The sequence below is a fragment of the Corylus avellana genome, chromosome 7 (genome assembly GCF_965113065.1).
Source record: "Corylus avellana chromosome 7, dhCorAvel1.hap1.2, whole genome shotgun sequence".
Taxonomy (NCBI): Eukaryota; Viridiplantae; Streptophyta; class Magnoliopsida; order Fagales; family Betulaceae; genus Corylus; species Corylus avellana.
In genome coordinates, this window is record NC_142496.1 from 18,262,678 (window position 1) to 18,275,111 (window position 12,434).

General features: G+C 38.1%; 1 pseudogene; it reads left to right on the forward strand.

Annotated features, from left to right (window-relative positions):
- Positions 1–12,434, forward strand: part of LOC132185170 (glutamate receptor 2.8-like) — a 37,732-nt pseudogene extending 25,298 nt beyond the window's left edge.

The following is a 12,434-nucleotide window of genomic DNA, read 5'->3' on the forward strand; positions in this document are numbered from 1 at the left end:
AAATATATATTTATTTATTTATTTCTGAAACATATAATATATATATATATATATTTAAAAGAATTCCTAACGTGCCATATTTGGCACGTCAGGAATTCCTGACGTGCTATATTTAGGGTGCACACACCGTAGTGTGCATGTACAGTATCCTACAATTTTTTTTTTCCTTCTCTCTCTGTACGCTAGCTTCTAGCTATCTTCTTCATTTTAATTTTTTTTTTTAATTCCTGTCGTGCTAGTTCAGCATGTCAGGAAGCTGTAAAAAAAAAAATTGAAATATATATAATATAAACATATTTTTTATAAATTGCTGACGTGTTAAAAATGGCACGTCAGTAATTTCTGACGTGCCATTTTTAGCATGTCAGAAATCTAACATAAAAAAAAAGGTGAATATATATAATATAAATAAACCTAATATAAAAAATATATATTTATTTATTTATTTCTGAAACATATAATATATATATTTAAAAGAATTTCTGACGTGCCATATTGCTTTCTTTTTTTTTTTATTCTTTTTTTTTTCTCTCTCTTTGCACGTAGGCTTCTATTCTTCTAATTTTTTTTTTCCTTTTCTTTTTCCTCCCCCAAGTTCCGACACACCGTAGTGTGCACGTACAATACCCTGCAATTTTTTTTTTCCTTCTCTCTCTGCACGCTAGCTTCTAGCTATCTCCTTCATTTTAATTTTTTTTAATTCCTGACGTGCTGAAACTAGCACGTCATAAATTTAATACGTGCTAGTTTCAGCACGTCAGGAAGCTGTAAAAAAAAAATTGAAATATATATAATATAAATATATTTTTTATAGATTGCTAACATGCTAAAAATGGCACGTCAGTAATTTCTGACGTGCCATTTTTAGCACGTCAGAAACCTGATATATTAAAAAAAAAAAAAATTGAATTTAAATTTCCTGACGTGTTGAATGTAACACGTCAATAAATATTGACGTGTCAAAGTGAACACGTCAAAAAAAAATTTGTTGACGTGCCAGTTTTGGCACGTCAACATTTACTGACGTGGCAAAAAAATGGTACTGTTTGCCACGTCAAAAAATGGCATTTTTTTTGTAGTGAAAGTACATCTAGTATTCTATGCACACCAATCTTTCATAGGCTATTCTCTTTTTATTTTTTATTTTATTTTTTATCTTTGACTCTTGCTCCATTTCACGAATTAATGATATATGTCTTTCTAGGGTTTTAAGTCATGGTTGCATGTTATTCTTTGGTTCCCCAATTTAGTTTTACTCATGTGATTGGAGTTCACCTCAAACCCAATGATATAATATTCATCATAACTGATTACTTGGTTTTGGTCACTGCCAATGGTGTTTCCTCTAACTTAACTACAACAAAACTTTGTGCTATTTTATCGATAATAAATTGTTATTTGATAGCTTTCTAGTTGAAATCAACTTTTTCTGTGAGAAACTTTATCCTCAAAATTCGTTATGACTAAGGGCGCTTGAAAATCCCGTTAAGCTTCATTATAATTCATGTTTTGGTGCTAATTTGATGTCACCAAATTTCCTTATGCTATTTTTTTTTCCAGCTGATAGTCTCAAGGATAGTGTCCTTTTCGACCATAGTTAAAGCATTTAATAATTTGATTCAGACATTTAGTTTTCATTGAATGTTGACCATCTTTTTGCCAACTATTTTTAGTTCCCCCTGCTTGAGAACTCACTTGCTAACCTTTTTCCACATCTTTTTATTTCTTAATATGGCGCAACTCCTTTCTCTATCTTGTCCGATCTTGGTACCGCCAAAAAGTCTCTTCCTCATTCTTCAGTGAGACCCAACCAACTGCTTGGCCAATGTTTTTTGGTTGGCTAATAAATTTTTCATCTCCTCAAGAGAACGGTTGGCCAACCTTGAACAACTGTTATAAGTCGATATTTGGGACAACCCATGGATGATAATCATTCTAATACCTTTTCATTAATGTTAATAATTGATAAGTGCTAAAATATTCATATTTTCAACCTTTAACTTGCATATTTTATTCCTTTGGTTTTACTTAATTAGGCCGTTTTAATTCCTTTTTGTGTTTTTCATACTTTTACAGGATTTCGGAAGAAAATGAAGTAAAACTAGGTGATTTGGGCTCAAAAAGAGAAGATGGAGAAATTGGAGCTCCTTGACACTGCGATCAATCGCAAGGTACTTGTGATCGAGCGCAGTACCAGAGAAGGCACCACATGAACCAAGCCAGGAGCGATCGAGCGCATGACAGAAGAAGGCTCGATCGCAGACTTGCGATCGAGCGCACACGGGCTGCGATCGAGCGCACCCATCCGCAGGAGACTTATCAAGTGGCGGCTGGATTGTCAATATTTCCATATTAGGGTTTTCCAATTCCTATTTGTAATAGGTCTCAAAACCCTACGAATTTCCTAGGTTTACTACTTTGTCTAAGACTTCTGAAGCTTATAAATAGATCATTAAGCCTCTAGAATAGATACGCTTAGAGGAGAAGAATAGGAGCTTTTTAAGTTCAAGTCTTGGGTTTATTCTTTTCCTTTATTTTATTTTATTTTATGAAGATGTTTAACTTCAACTTTATGTGTAGCTAATTTAATTAGTAGGGCTTGATTGAAGCCCTAGTTATGTTTTATTACTATTTTAATATTGGCGCCTTTGTGATGATCTTGTTGTGCTATTTAACTTGATTAATACCTTCTTGCATGAATTTCTCATATGTGTGTGCCTGATCAACATATGCGTGTAGTATGGACTAGTTAGTTAAATCAATTTGGATGACCGAGTCCTGGGTTTAACATAAGTAACAAAAGAAATCCACGCCGGGTTCTTGGGTTAATCAACATGGGGAATCAGAAGTATATGCCATACCCTAAGCCTCGTGTGTTTGTCGATTTCCATAGAACATATGCTTTCCTAAGGAACAACTTAGTATAAATCATGGTAAATCCCTTAGGAATGAAAAGAGTTAGAGTAGATGCCATGCCTAACTTGTTGCTTAAGAGAATCTTTAGCTTTAGGAGTATACGCCATGCCCTAAGGTTGACAAATATTCGATATGCATAACCTGATCAAAGCATTGACATATTGTTATATTAGCTAAATATAATTAGTGGTGGATATCAAAGCCCTACCCTTTAGTATCATCACTTCAAAAATTAATCTTTGTTTACTTTTGCTTAAGGAATTTATTTTTAAATATAAATTCAGCAATCCTCGTGGGAATGATCCTGTACTTGCACCATATACTACTATGTTGACTTTGTGCACTTGCAGGTAAAACGTACAATTATTCACATATTAATTTAGGTAGATTTTTGCAAAACAAGTTTTTGGCGCCGTTGTCGGGGATTGCAGCGAATTTTGTTTAAAAATTATTTTCCTTTAGTTTTGTTATTTTTATCTTTCAAATTTTAATTCAGTGTTAAAAAAGAAAAAAAAAATCAATCAAAAAGAATTTCTTGTTTTCCCTAACTCTTCTGTTTTCTATTTCAAGTTGCGGATTGGCATTCTATGATTGCGATCAATCGTTAGCCAAGTACGATCAAGCGCAGTGCGATCGAGCGCACCAACCTATGATCGAGCGCAGTTCCAGGGAGCATTCGGACCAGGCAGTACTGAAGCTGCCTTACTGAAGAAGTAATCCAGTTCATGCAAGGTCGTTGATCTCAAGCCTCAACCGTTCTTCCTCTCGATCTTGAAATTGAGCAGACAATTCGACAACGACCTAGAGACAAAGAAGAAGAAGAAGTTGAAATGGAAGATTTGCAAGAAAATCCAAATGGGCCATGACCCTTAGAAGCAAATCCACCACGGGTGAGGAGACCAATGTAGCAGGCATATGAGCCAACAAACCTCCATCAACCCTCTTGCATAGCATATCAACCAGAGGTGGATGGCAGCTATTATATCTCTCCCCAAATCCTAAACGCATTGACTCATTTAAGAGGCACAGCTACTGAGGATCCCAACTTGCATCTTAAGGAATTCTTTGACTTATGCAAGTTGCAGCATGTTCAAGGCCTAACTCCAGAGAGACTCAGGTTAGTCCTCTTTCCCTTTTCCTTGAAAGATAATGTTAAACTGTGGTACAATTCCTTGCCTGCAGAATCCATTCATACTTGGGAAGAATTGACCACCAAGTTTCTGAAGAGGTTTTTTCCAGCCCAGAAGACAAAAGAACTTAAAAGGGAACTTCAATTGTTCCAACAGCGAGATGGAGATTTGTTCTTTGAGGCCTGGGACCACTTCAATTCCTTACTTTTAAAGTGCCCACACCACAACATCCCTCATGATGAGCAGGTACAAATTTTCTATGAAGGATTAGATGATACTAACAAAGGGATGGTTGATTCAGCTTGTGGAGAAACACTTATGGAGAAGAGTAGTGAGGAAGCGGTGAAACTTTTTGAGACGTTGAGTGAGCATTCATAGCAATTCTGTTCAAGAGGAAGGAGGGGAATCAAAAGCAAAGGCATGTATGAAGTAAACCTCAGTGGGGGATCAACCAATCAGTTGGCTGGGGTAGAAAAGAAATTGGATATGCTCGTCAAGGCCATGACTGTTCAGAAAATCTCACCTCAGCAACAGGACACACCAATCCAGGTATGTGCTATTTGTTCCCATCTAGATCACACCACTTAGAAGTGTCCTTTATCTTTTTTTACAGAGCAAGAAGAGGTGAATTTTGTGGGACAAAACAATTATCCCCACAAGAACAACCCATACTCCAATACTTACAATCCCAGATGGCGCAACCATCTAAATTTCTCCTGGAGCAATAATCAAGGACAGCAAAAAGGGCCTCAACAAGCAAGCCAACCAACTCAAGAGCCAAAGATGAACCAATTGGAGAATCTGATACACAACCTGGTGACTTCACAATAGTAGTTCATGGCTGATCAAAAACATGTCAATACAAAGATTGAACAAGCCATACAAAAGTTGGAAGTGCAAATGGCTCAAATGGGAAAAGAGCTGAGTGAGAGGAAGCAGGGAGAATTTCCAGCTCAAACAGTACCTAACCCTGAAAATCACTAGCAGCTGAAGGCCACCACAGTTCTGAGAGGTCCTACTCCTACAAGAGCACTTGAGCCAGATTCTGAGCTCATGTGCAGCTCTTCACACTAGGAGCATTACAATCACAAGTAGACGCGGTTGAGCAGGCACAACCCTCAAGCGCATCTACTCAACACAGTGGTACTGAAGCCACTGAGTGCAGTAACATTTTCACTCTTATCTTCTTCATCTCACTTTCTTTACTTCACATATATTTCAATTATCCTTGATGCTTCATTTTTTTTAACCCTTGCTTTACTTTTATTTAATATTTCAAAAAAAAAAAAAAAAAAAAATTGTCATCCTGTTACTACGATCGATCGCAACAGGTATGCAATCGAGTGCAGTAACCGAAAGGTGGCTCGACACATTCTGTTAGTGCGATCGAGCGCACTATAGGTGCGATCGAGTGCACATGACCCACACACACACATCGCTGGCCGAATGCGATCGAGCGCACCAAGAGTGCGATCGAGCGCACTCGGATAAGAGGGCATACGACCTATTTAGGTCACTTTTTCCCCATGGCCCACAACTTCTCTCCCGGCGCCGTACAGCTTCTCTCTAACCCCCACCTCCGGCAACTCATCCTCCTCCCATTTTTCACTTAGTTTTCACCAAATCGACTACACCACCACCATCTAAGACCCTTCTTCGGCCACCTACCATCATCTTTCACCAAAAAACCACTTCATACATCCCATTCTCACCCAACCCTCAATATCTCTAAACACTCATCCAACCTCCAAATTTTTTTCAATTTTTCTTGCAATTGTGGGTGCTTATCCACCCACATTGCCTCTGTGTTGGATTGTTGTGTATTTGCAGGGAGTTTGGAGCATCCTTGGCCGTAGTTGTCTTGGTGGTCATCAGAAGTGCACACCACCTGTACGACAAAAGTCCCCAGTCGAGCTCACAATGCCTAGAGCCCGTGCTTCATCATCCAGGGGATCCAAGGCCCAAGCCATTTCTCCTCCACCCACTTTTGAGGTGCGAGAGCTGCTGTTTGAAACAACCTTCGCCATCCAAGAAGACTTTCAACACAATGAGGCGACTCAATGGGCGGTCGCCGAGTTTAAGCGAAGGGGTCTCAAGAAGCTCTTTAAACCGGTCACCTCTACCACCTACCGAAAGCTGGTCGTTGAATTCTACGCCAAGGTTTCCCATGACTGTGACAACTCGACCGCTCTCTCCTCAAAAGTACGAGTGCAAATTGTTCATGGGACGAGAGTCGACATAGTCACAGCCTTGCAGTGCAATGATGAGCATCCTCCAGAAATTGTAAATCTTACAGAGCAACCCCCCGATATTTTGTGGTGGAAATCATTGAAGATATGTGTCAAGGACTTTATGCGGATGTCCACCGCAATGTTGGCAGCCGGTCCAAGCTACCTCGAAGGTTGTGGTTTGTGGATTCCATCCTACACCGAAATGCTTTCCCCTTGGGACACAAAACTCAAAGGCGTGATCAATTGCTTCAAACTCTCAACGCCTTTCACAAGGATGCATGGTACTCCATTCCCAACATCATTTGGAACCAAATCCATAAATTTTGGAATGGAGTGCACATTGGGGGAGCCGAGCCCACACATTCATGGGGATTGCCTTTCCCCTATTTGATCACATACATTCTGCGAAAAAAGGGCATTAAGGGCACCGCAGCTGATGAGCCAGTCACCACTACTCCATTATTTGGCATTCGCCAATGGAACAAGTGCTGCTCCCATATGCCCTGGGCACCTTTAGAGGAAGAGGAAGAGGCAGATGAGGTCGAGCCAATGACTGAAGATGAACCGACAGCTGAGCCAGTAGATGAAGATGAGTAGGAGACCTCAATTAACGTTTGAGCCATCCAACACCGATCCCCTTGTGAACAAATGGACGGTCTTCAGAGAGAGCTAGCTGATCAAAGAATGGAGGCTAGGGAAGATAAGGTTGCCATGGACAAACGCTTAGCTGCCCTAGAAGAATTGATGCGGTCCATCCTCAACCGATTACCACCACCATCTGGAGCATCCACTTCTAGGCAACACTGAGAGGGGACCATCATCAGGCTGAAGACGCAAAACTTAGCGCTCATGGGAGGCACCCCATAGCATATCCTTTTATTTTATGTTTGCTTTATTTGATTTATATTTTGTTGTGTTAGTAATTTTTGTGTTATGTCGTTTCTTTTCCATTCTGTTACTGCGATCGATCGCACCACACATGCGATCGAGTGCAGGTCTCCATATATTAGACTACCGCACTCTGTTAGTGCGATCGAACGCACAACATGTGCGCTCGTGCGTGCTCGAGCGTACTCGGCAGCATCCCATAGTTATTTTTTTTTTATTTTGTTCTGTTCAAATTTTATTTCGTTTTAAGTTTTGTTCCTTTTTACTTGTTTGTGTGTTTTCTATTTTGTAGGGACAAGTGTGCTTCAAATCAAGTTTGGGGGTATGCTTTGAGCCATGCTTTCCAAAACTATGTCGACCATCTCCCGGGTACATTATTTCCTTTACTTAGACACATTGGGGACAATGTGTCATTTAAGTTTGGGGGTATGGGCACACATGTTTACACACACTTTGTCCCAATTTCATGTTATTTGTTTTGTGAGTTATTTGTTTATGTTTTTTTAAAATAAAAATAAATAAATAAAAAATAATTTTTTTTTTGCATGTTCATGTTGATCCTAAAATTTTAGGTTGATCTGAAGGAATTGTGGCTTGAATTCATCAGTAAGCTTAAAATTTTGAACACATGATCTGATGAGTGAATCTGCTAGTTGATTACTTGTTTAGGATAGTTGAAAAATCACATGTCTGATTTGATCACACAAGCACATTAGCACATAATTTGTGAGGTATGACATGAGGTCTGATATGTGTGTTTCTGCATCTTGGATGAAATTGGATGACTTATTGGATGACACCGTGGCATATATAGTGATAGAAAAAAAAAAAAAGAATAAATAAATGATCATTGAAAGCTTTTCACTGAGTAACTGGGCCTCTTGCCTCAAAGCATTGAGTGTTCACGTGAAAAGGTGAAAAATTTAGATTTGATCAATGTCATGGTTAGTTGGTTTTGTAGCCTTTTTGACTCGAGTTAGTAGGTCCTTAGGGGTGTCTCTACACCTAATGCCCTAAAACCACTTGGTTTGGGAGTCATTGACTTAACACTCGTTACAAGGGTCAATTAGAAAGCTTAAGAGAACCAACATTGCACAACCTGACAAAAAAAAAAAAAAAAAGAGAAGAAAAGAAATATGCCATTGTTGTCATTCTAATAGGAATTTCAGTGAATTCTGAGATAAGGCGACATTGCATATTGGAAAGATTTTGAAGCCTCATAATTTTGTACTAGTTCACTGTACACAATTTTTGAACTTGTGATGATTTAGCATGTCCTTCGTAAGTAATTGCACTTTGAGATTCCAAGTCATTGTGAAGATGGAGTTCATCTTTTTAAGCTTGCTAATGAATGAAAATCATGATCTTGAAGTGATGCTTAAACTTTTGGGAATAACATGAACTCTTGCATAATGTTTGTGGGTAACATTTCTGGAAAACCCTCACGAGACTTCACTCGTCCACTAGGGAAATCCTAGTGGTTTAAAAGGCTTGTTGCATACGTTAAATGCAATCGTACATCCCACGAAAGATGGATTTATCTCTTGTTTTCTGTTTTTCCATTCTTGTTTGTAATTTTGTATTGTTAAGGGACAAGCAATATGTAAGTTTAGGGGTGTGATAAGTGCTAAAATACTCATATTTTTAGCCCTTAACTTGTATATTTTATTCCTTTGGTTTTACTTAATTAGGCCGTTTTAATTCCTTTTTGTGTTTTTCATACTTTTACAGGCTTTTGAAAGAAAATGAAGTAAAACTAGGTGATTTGGGCTCAAAAAGAGAAGATGGAGAAATTGGAGCTCCTTGACACTGCGATCAATCGTAGGGTACCTGCGATCGAGCACAGTACCAGAGAAGACACCGCACGAACCAAGCCAAGAGCGATCGAGCGCATGACAGAAGAAGGCTCGATCGTAGACCTGCGATCGAGCGAACAAGGGCTGCGATCGAGCGCACCCGTGCACAGGAGACTTATCAAGTAGTGGCTGGATTGACAATATTTCCATATTAGGGTTTTCAAATTCCAATTTATAATAGGTCTCAAAACCCTACGAATTCCCTTGGTTTACTACTTTGTTTAGGACTTCTAAAGCCTATAAATAGACCCTTAAGCCTCTAGAATAGATACGCTTAGAGGAGAAGAATAGGAGCTCTTCAAGTTTAAGTCTCGGGTTTATTCTTTTCCTTTCTTTTATTTTATTTTATGAAGATGTTTAACATCAACTTTATGTGTGGCTAATTTAATTGGTAGGGCTTGATTGAAGCCCTAGTTATGTTTTGTTAATATTTTAATATTGGCGCCTTTATGATGATCTAGTTAACTTGATTAATACCTGCTTGCATGAATTCCTCATATGTGTGTGCCTGATCAACATATGCATGTGGTATGGACTAGTTAGTTAAATCAATTTGGATGGCTGAGTTCTGGGTTTAACATAAGTAACAAAAGAAATCCACGCCGGGTTCTTGGGTTAATCAACATGGGGAACCGGGAGTATATGCCATGCCCTAGGCCTCGTGTGTTTGTCGATTTTCATAGAACATATGCTTTCCTAAGGAACAACTTAGTATAAATCATGCTAAATCCCTTAGGAATGAAAAGAGTTAGAGTAGATGCCATGCCTAACTTGTTTCTTAGAGAAATCTATAGCTTTAGGAGTATACGCCATGCCCTAAGGTTGACAAACATTAGATATGGATAACCTGATCAAAGCATTGGCATATTGTTATATTAGCTAAATATAATTAGTGGTGGATATCAAAGCCCTACCCTTTATTATCATCACTTCAAAAATCAATCTTTGTTTGCTTTTGGTTAAGGAATCTATTTTTAAATATAAATTCAGCAATCCTCGTGTGAATGATCCTGTACTTGTACCATATACTACTATGTTGACCTTGTGCATTTGCAGGTAAAACCTACAATTATTCACCTATTAATTTAGGTAGATTTTTGCACAACAATAATAGGATCTAAGTCAAATATTTCACAACAAAGATATTTCATGTTTGTATAATATTAATTAATTGTGAGCTCTTATTGGGCTGTGAATATTAAATCCCTCTTCAGAAGTTGAAGTTGCATATAATTTTTCTTTGAAAAACGAGTGACTTAGTATATCCCATGTTTGTTTATATGTGATCGCTTTTTGAATTTGCATCAACATCTTATTCGTAATTGTTATCTTAATCGTAAGTAGAAATTTACTAGCTTTAATCATTCACTTTTGAAGTCCGTTGACATGATTTGTAGGAGGTGTATAGTGTCACTACAACAAATAATTTCCTAAAGATAGTGCCCCTACAAATATGACTTCATGCATGTTTGCGACATGCTATAATTATAATTATTAAGCTTCTCCATTGTAGCCAAAAATTGGAGATTTGTCATTGTAACTTAGAGTAATCCTATATGGTCCAATGTAAACTTGGTCAAAACGAACAAGATTCACAATCCTAGATTGTGCATGAAAAGCATCTCTTCATGTGGTGCATTTGAATGGTCTGTGATCGCTTGGCTTCACAATCACTAACTATACTATTTGGCCCTAATACCAAATTTTGGAATCAAACATGTAAAGACAAGCAAAGGATAACACAATAAAATATGAAATTTATGTTAAAAGTTCATTAGTACAAAAGGATGATACAAGTGTATCACAAAAAACATATTAACGAGCACACATTTTTTCTTTCTTAAGCTATAACACAAAACCCTTTCCCTGTTGAGTAATGATGTACACAATACTCACAGTTGACACACAACACACACTTTCTCTCTCTCTCTCTCTCTCTCTCACTCTCACACACACACCACTCACCCACACATACATACGACACCAATTATGTCCTAGATTTTACACTTTTTCTTGAGCTACGTTTTTCACGCACTAATTTTATGTAAGTTAACAAATGGAATACTCTCATATTTCATGTAGTGCTAGTAAGTTTCTTTATGAACTCACTTTCAGCAATGATGTAATATATCAGAACTTTTAAGTGGAATAACATTATACATACATATAAAACTTAATGCCATTATATAACTTATCTTAACATTGGTTTACAAAACTCAAAAGATGCTTGGATTGCTTGTGTTTGAAATGCAATTATGTTCTTTCCTAAAACCCTTTTGAGCTTAAATGACAGGGGAGTCAGTGTTAAGCAACTGTGCTAGTTTGTGGTGATTATATGGGTTTTTGTGGTGCTCATACTCACTCAAAGCTATACTGCGAGTTTGATGTCACTCTTAACAGTTCAACAACTGCAACCAACTGTTACTGATTTCAAATAGCTTATTAAGAATCCAGAGTATGTCGGATACCAAGAAGGTTCTTTTGTTGTTGGAATCCTAAAAGAAATGAACTTCGACACAAGTAAACTTTGGCAATATAATTCTACAGATCAATGTGATGAACTTTTATCCATTGGAAGTGCAAATGGCGATATAGCTGCTGCTTTTGATGAAATCCCATACATGAAGCTTTTTTTGGGACAATATTGCTCAAAATATACCATGGTTGCATCAATATACAAAACTGATGGCTTTGGCTTTGTAAGCTCTCATTTCTTATGTTTGTGTGTTTCTGTATATATGTATGCATGCATGTAGTTTATCATGCATATTCTTTTTTATTTATATGACTTGCAGGCCTTCCCAAGAGGTTCCCCTCTTGTTGCTGATGTTTCTAGGGCAATCTTAAATGTGACCGAGGGAGAGAAAATGAAAGAGATTGAAAAGGCATGGCTTGGGATGGAAACCAATTGTCTAGATTCCAACACCCAAGTTTGTTCTAATAGTCTCAGCCTCGCAAGCTTTTGGGGCCTATTCCTCATTGCCGGTGTTGCTTCCTTATTAGCCCTCATCATCTCCTTGGGCATGTTCCTTTACAATGAGAGGTGGCAAATCTTGATGCCTTTGGATAGAAAAGGATCATTAGGGAGAAGAATTCAGCATACATTGAGAATCTTTGACAGAAAAGACCTTAGCTCGCATACTTTTAGAAGGAGAGCTCTTGGAGACAAAAGTGGGATTGACGGTGTTCACGTTATAGGCGCAAGTGAACTCCCACCAAATGCTAACTGCCCACCAATCCCATCAAGCGATTCAACATGTGTCATAGGAGATCCCGAAACGCCTTCTCGAGAATACGCAGATCTCATTAGTCCAAGGGGTCAAGTGTCTGAACCAGCAGGAGATATTGAGCAAATTGTCCACCCAAATCAAGAGGGACCATGAATCCCAGAAATAGATCACAAAATCAATTAA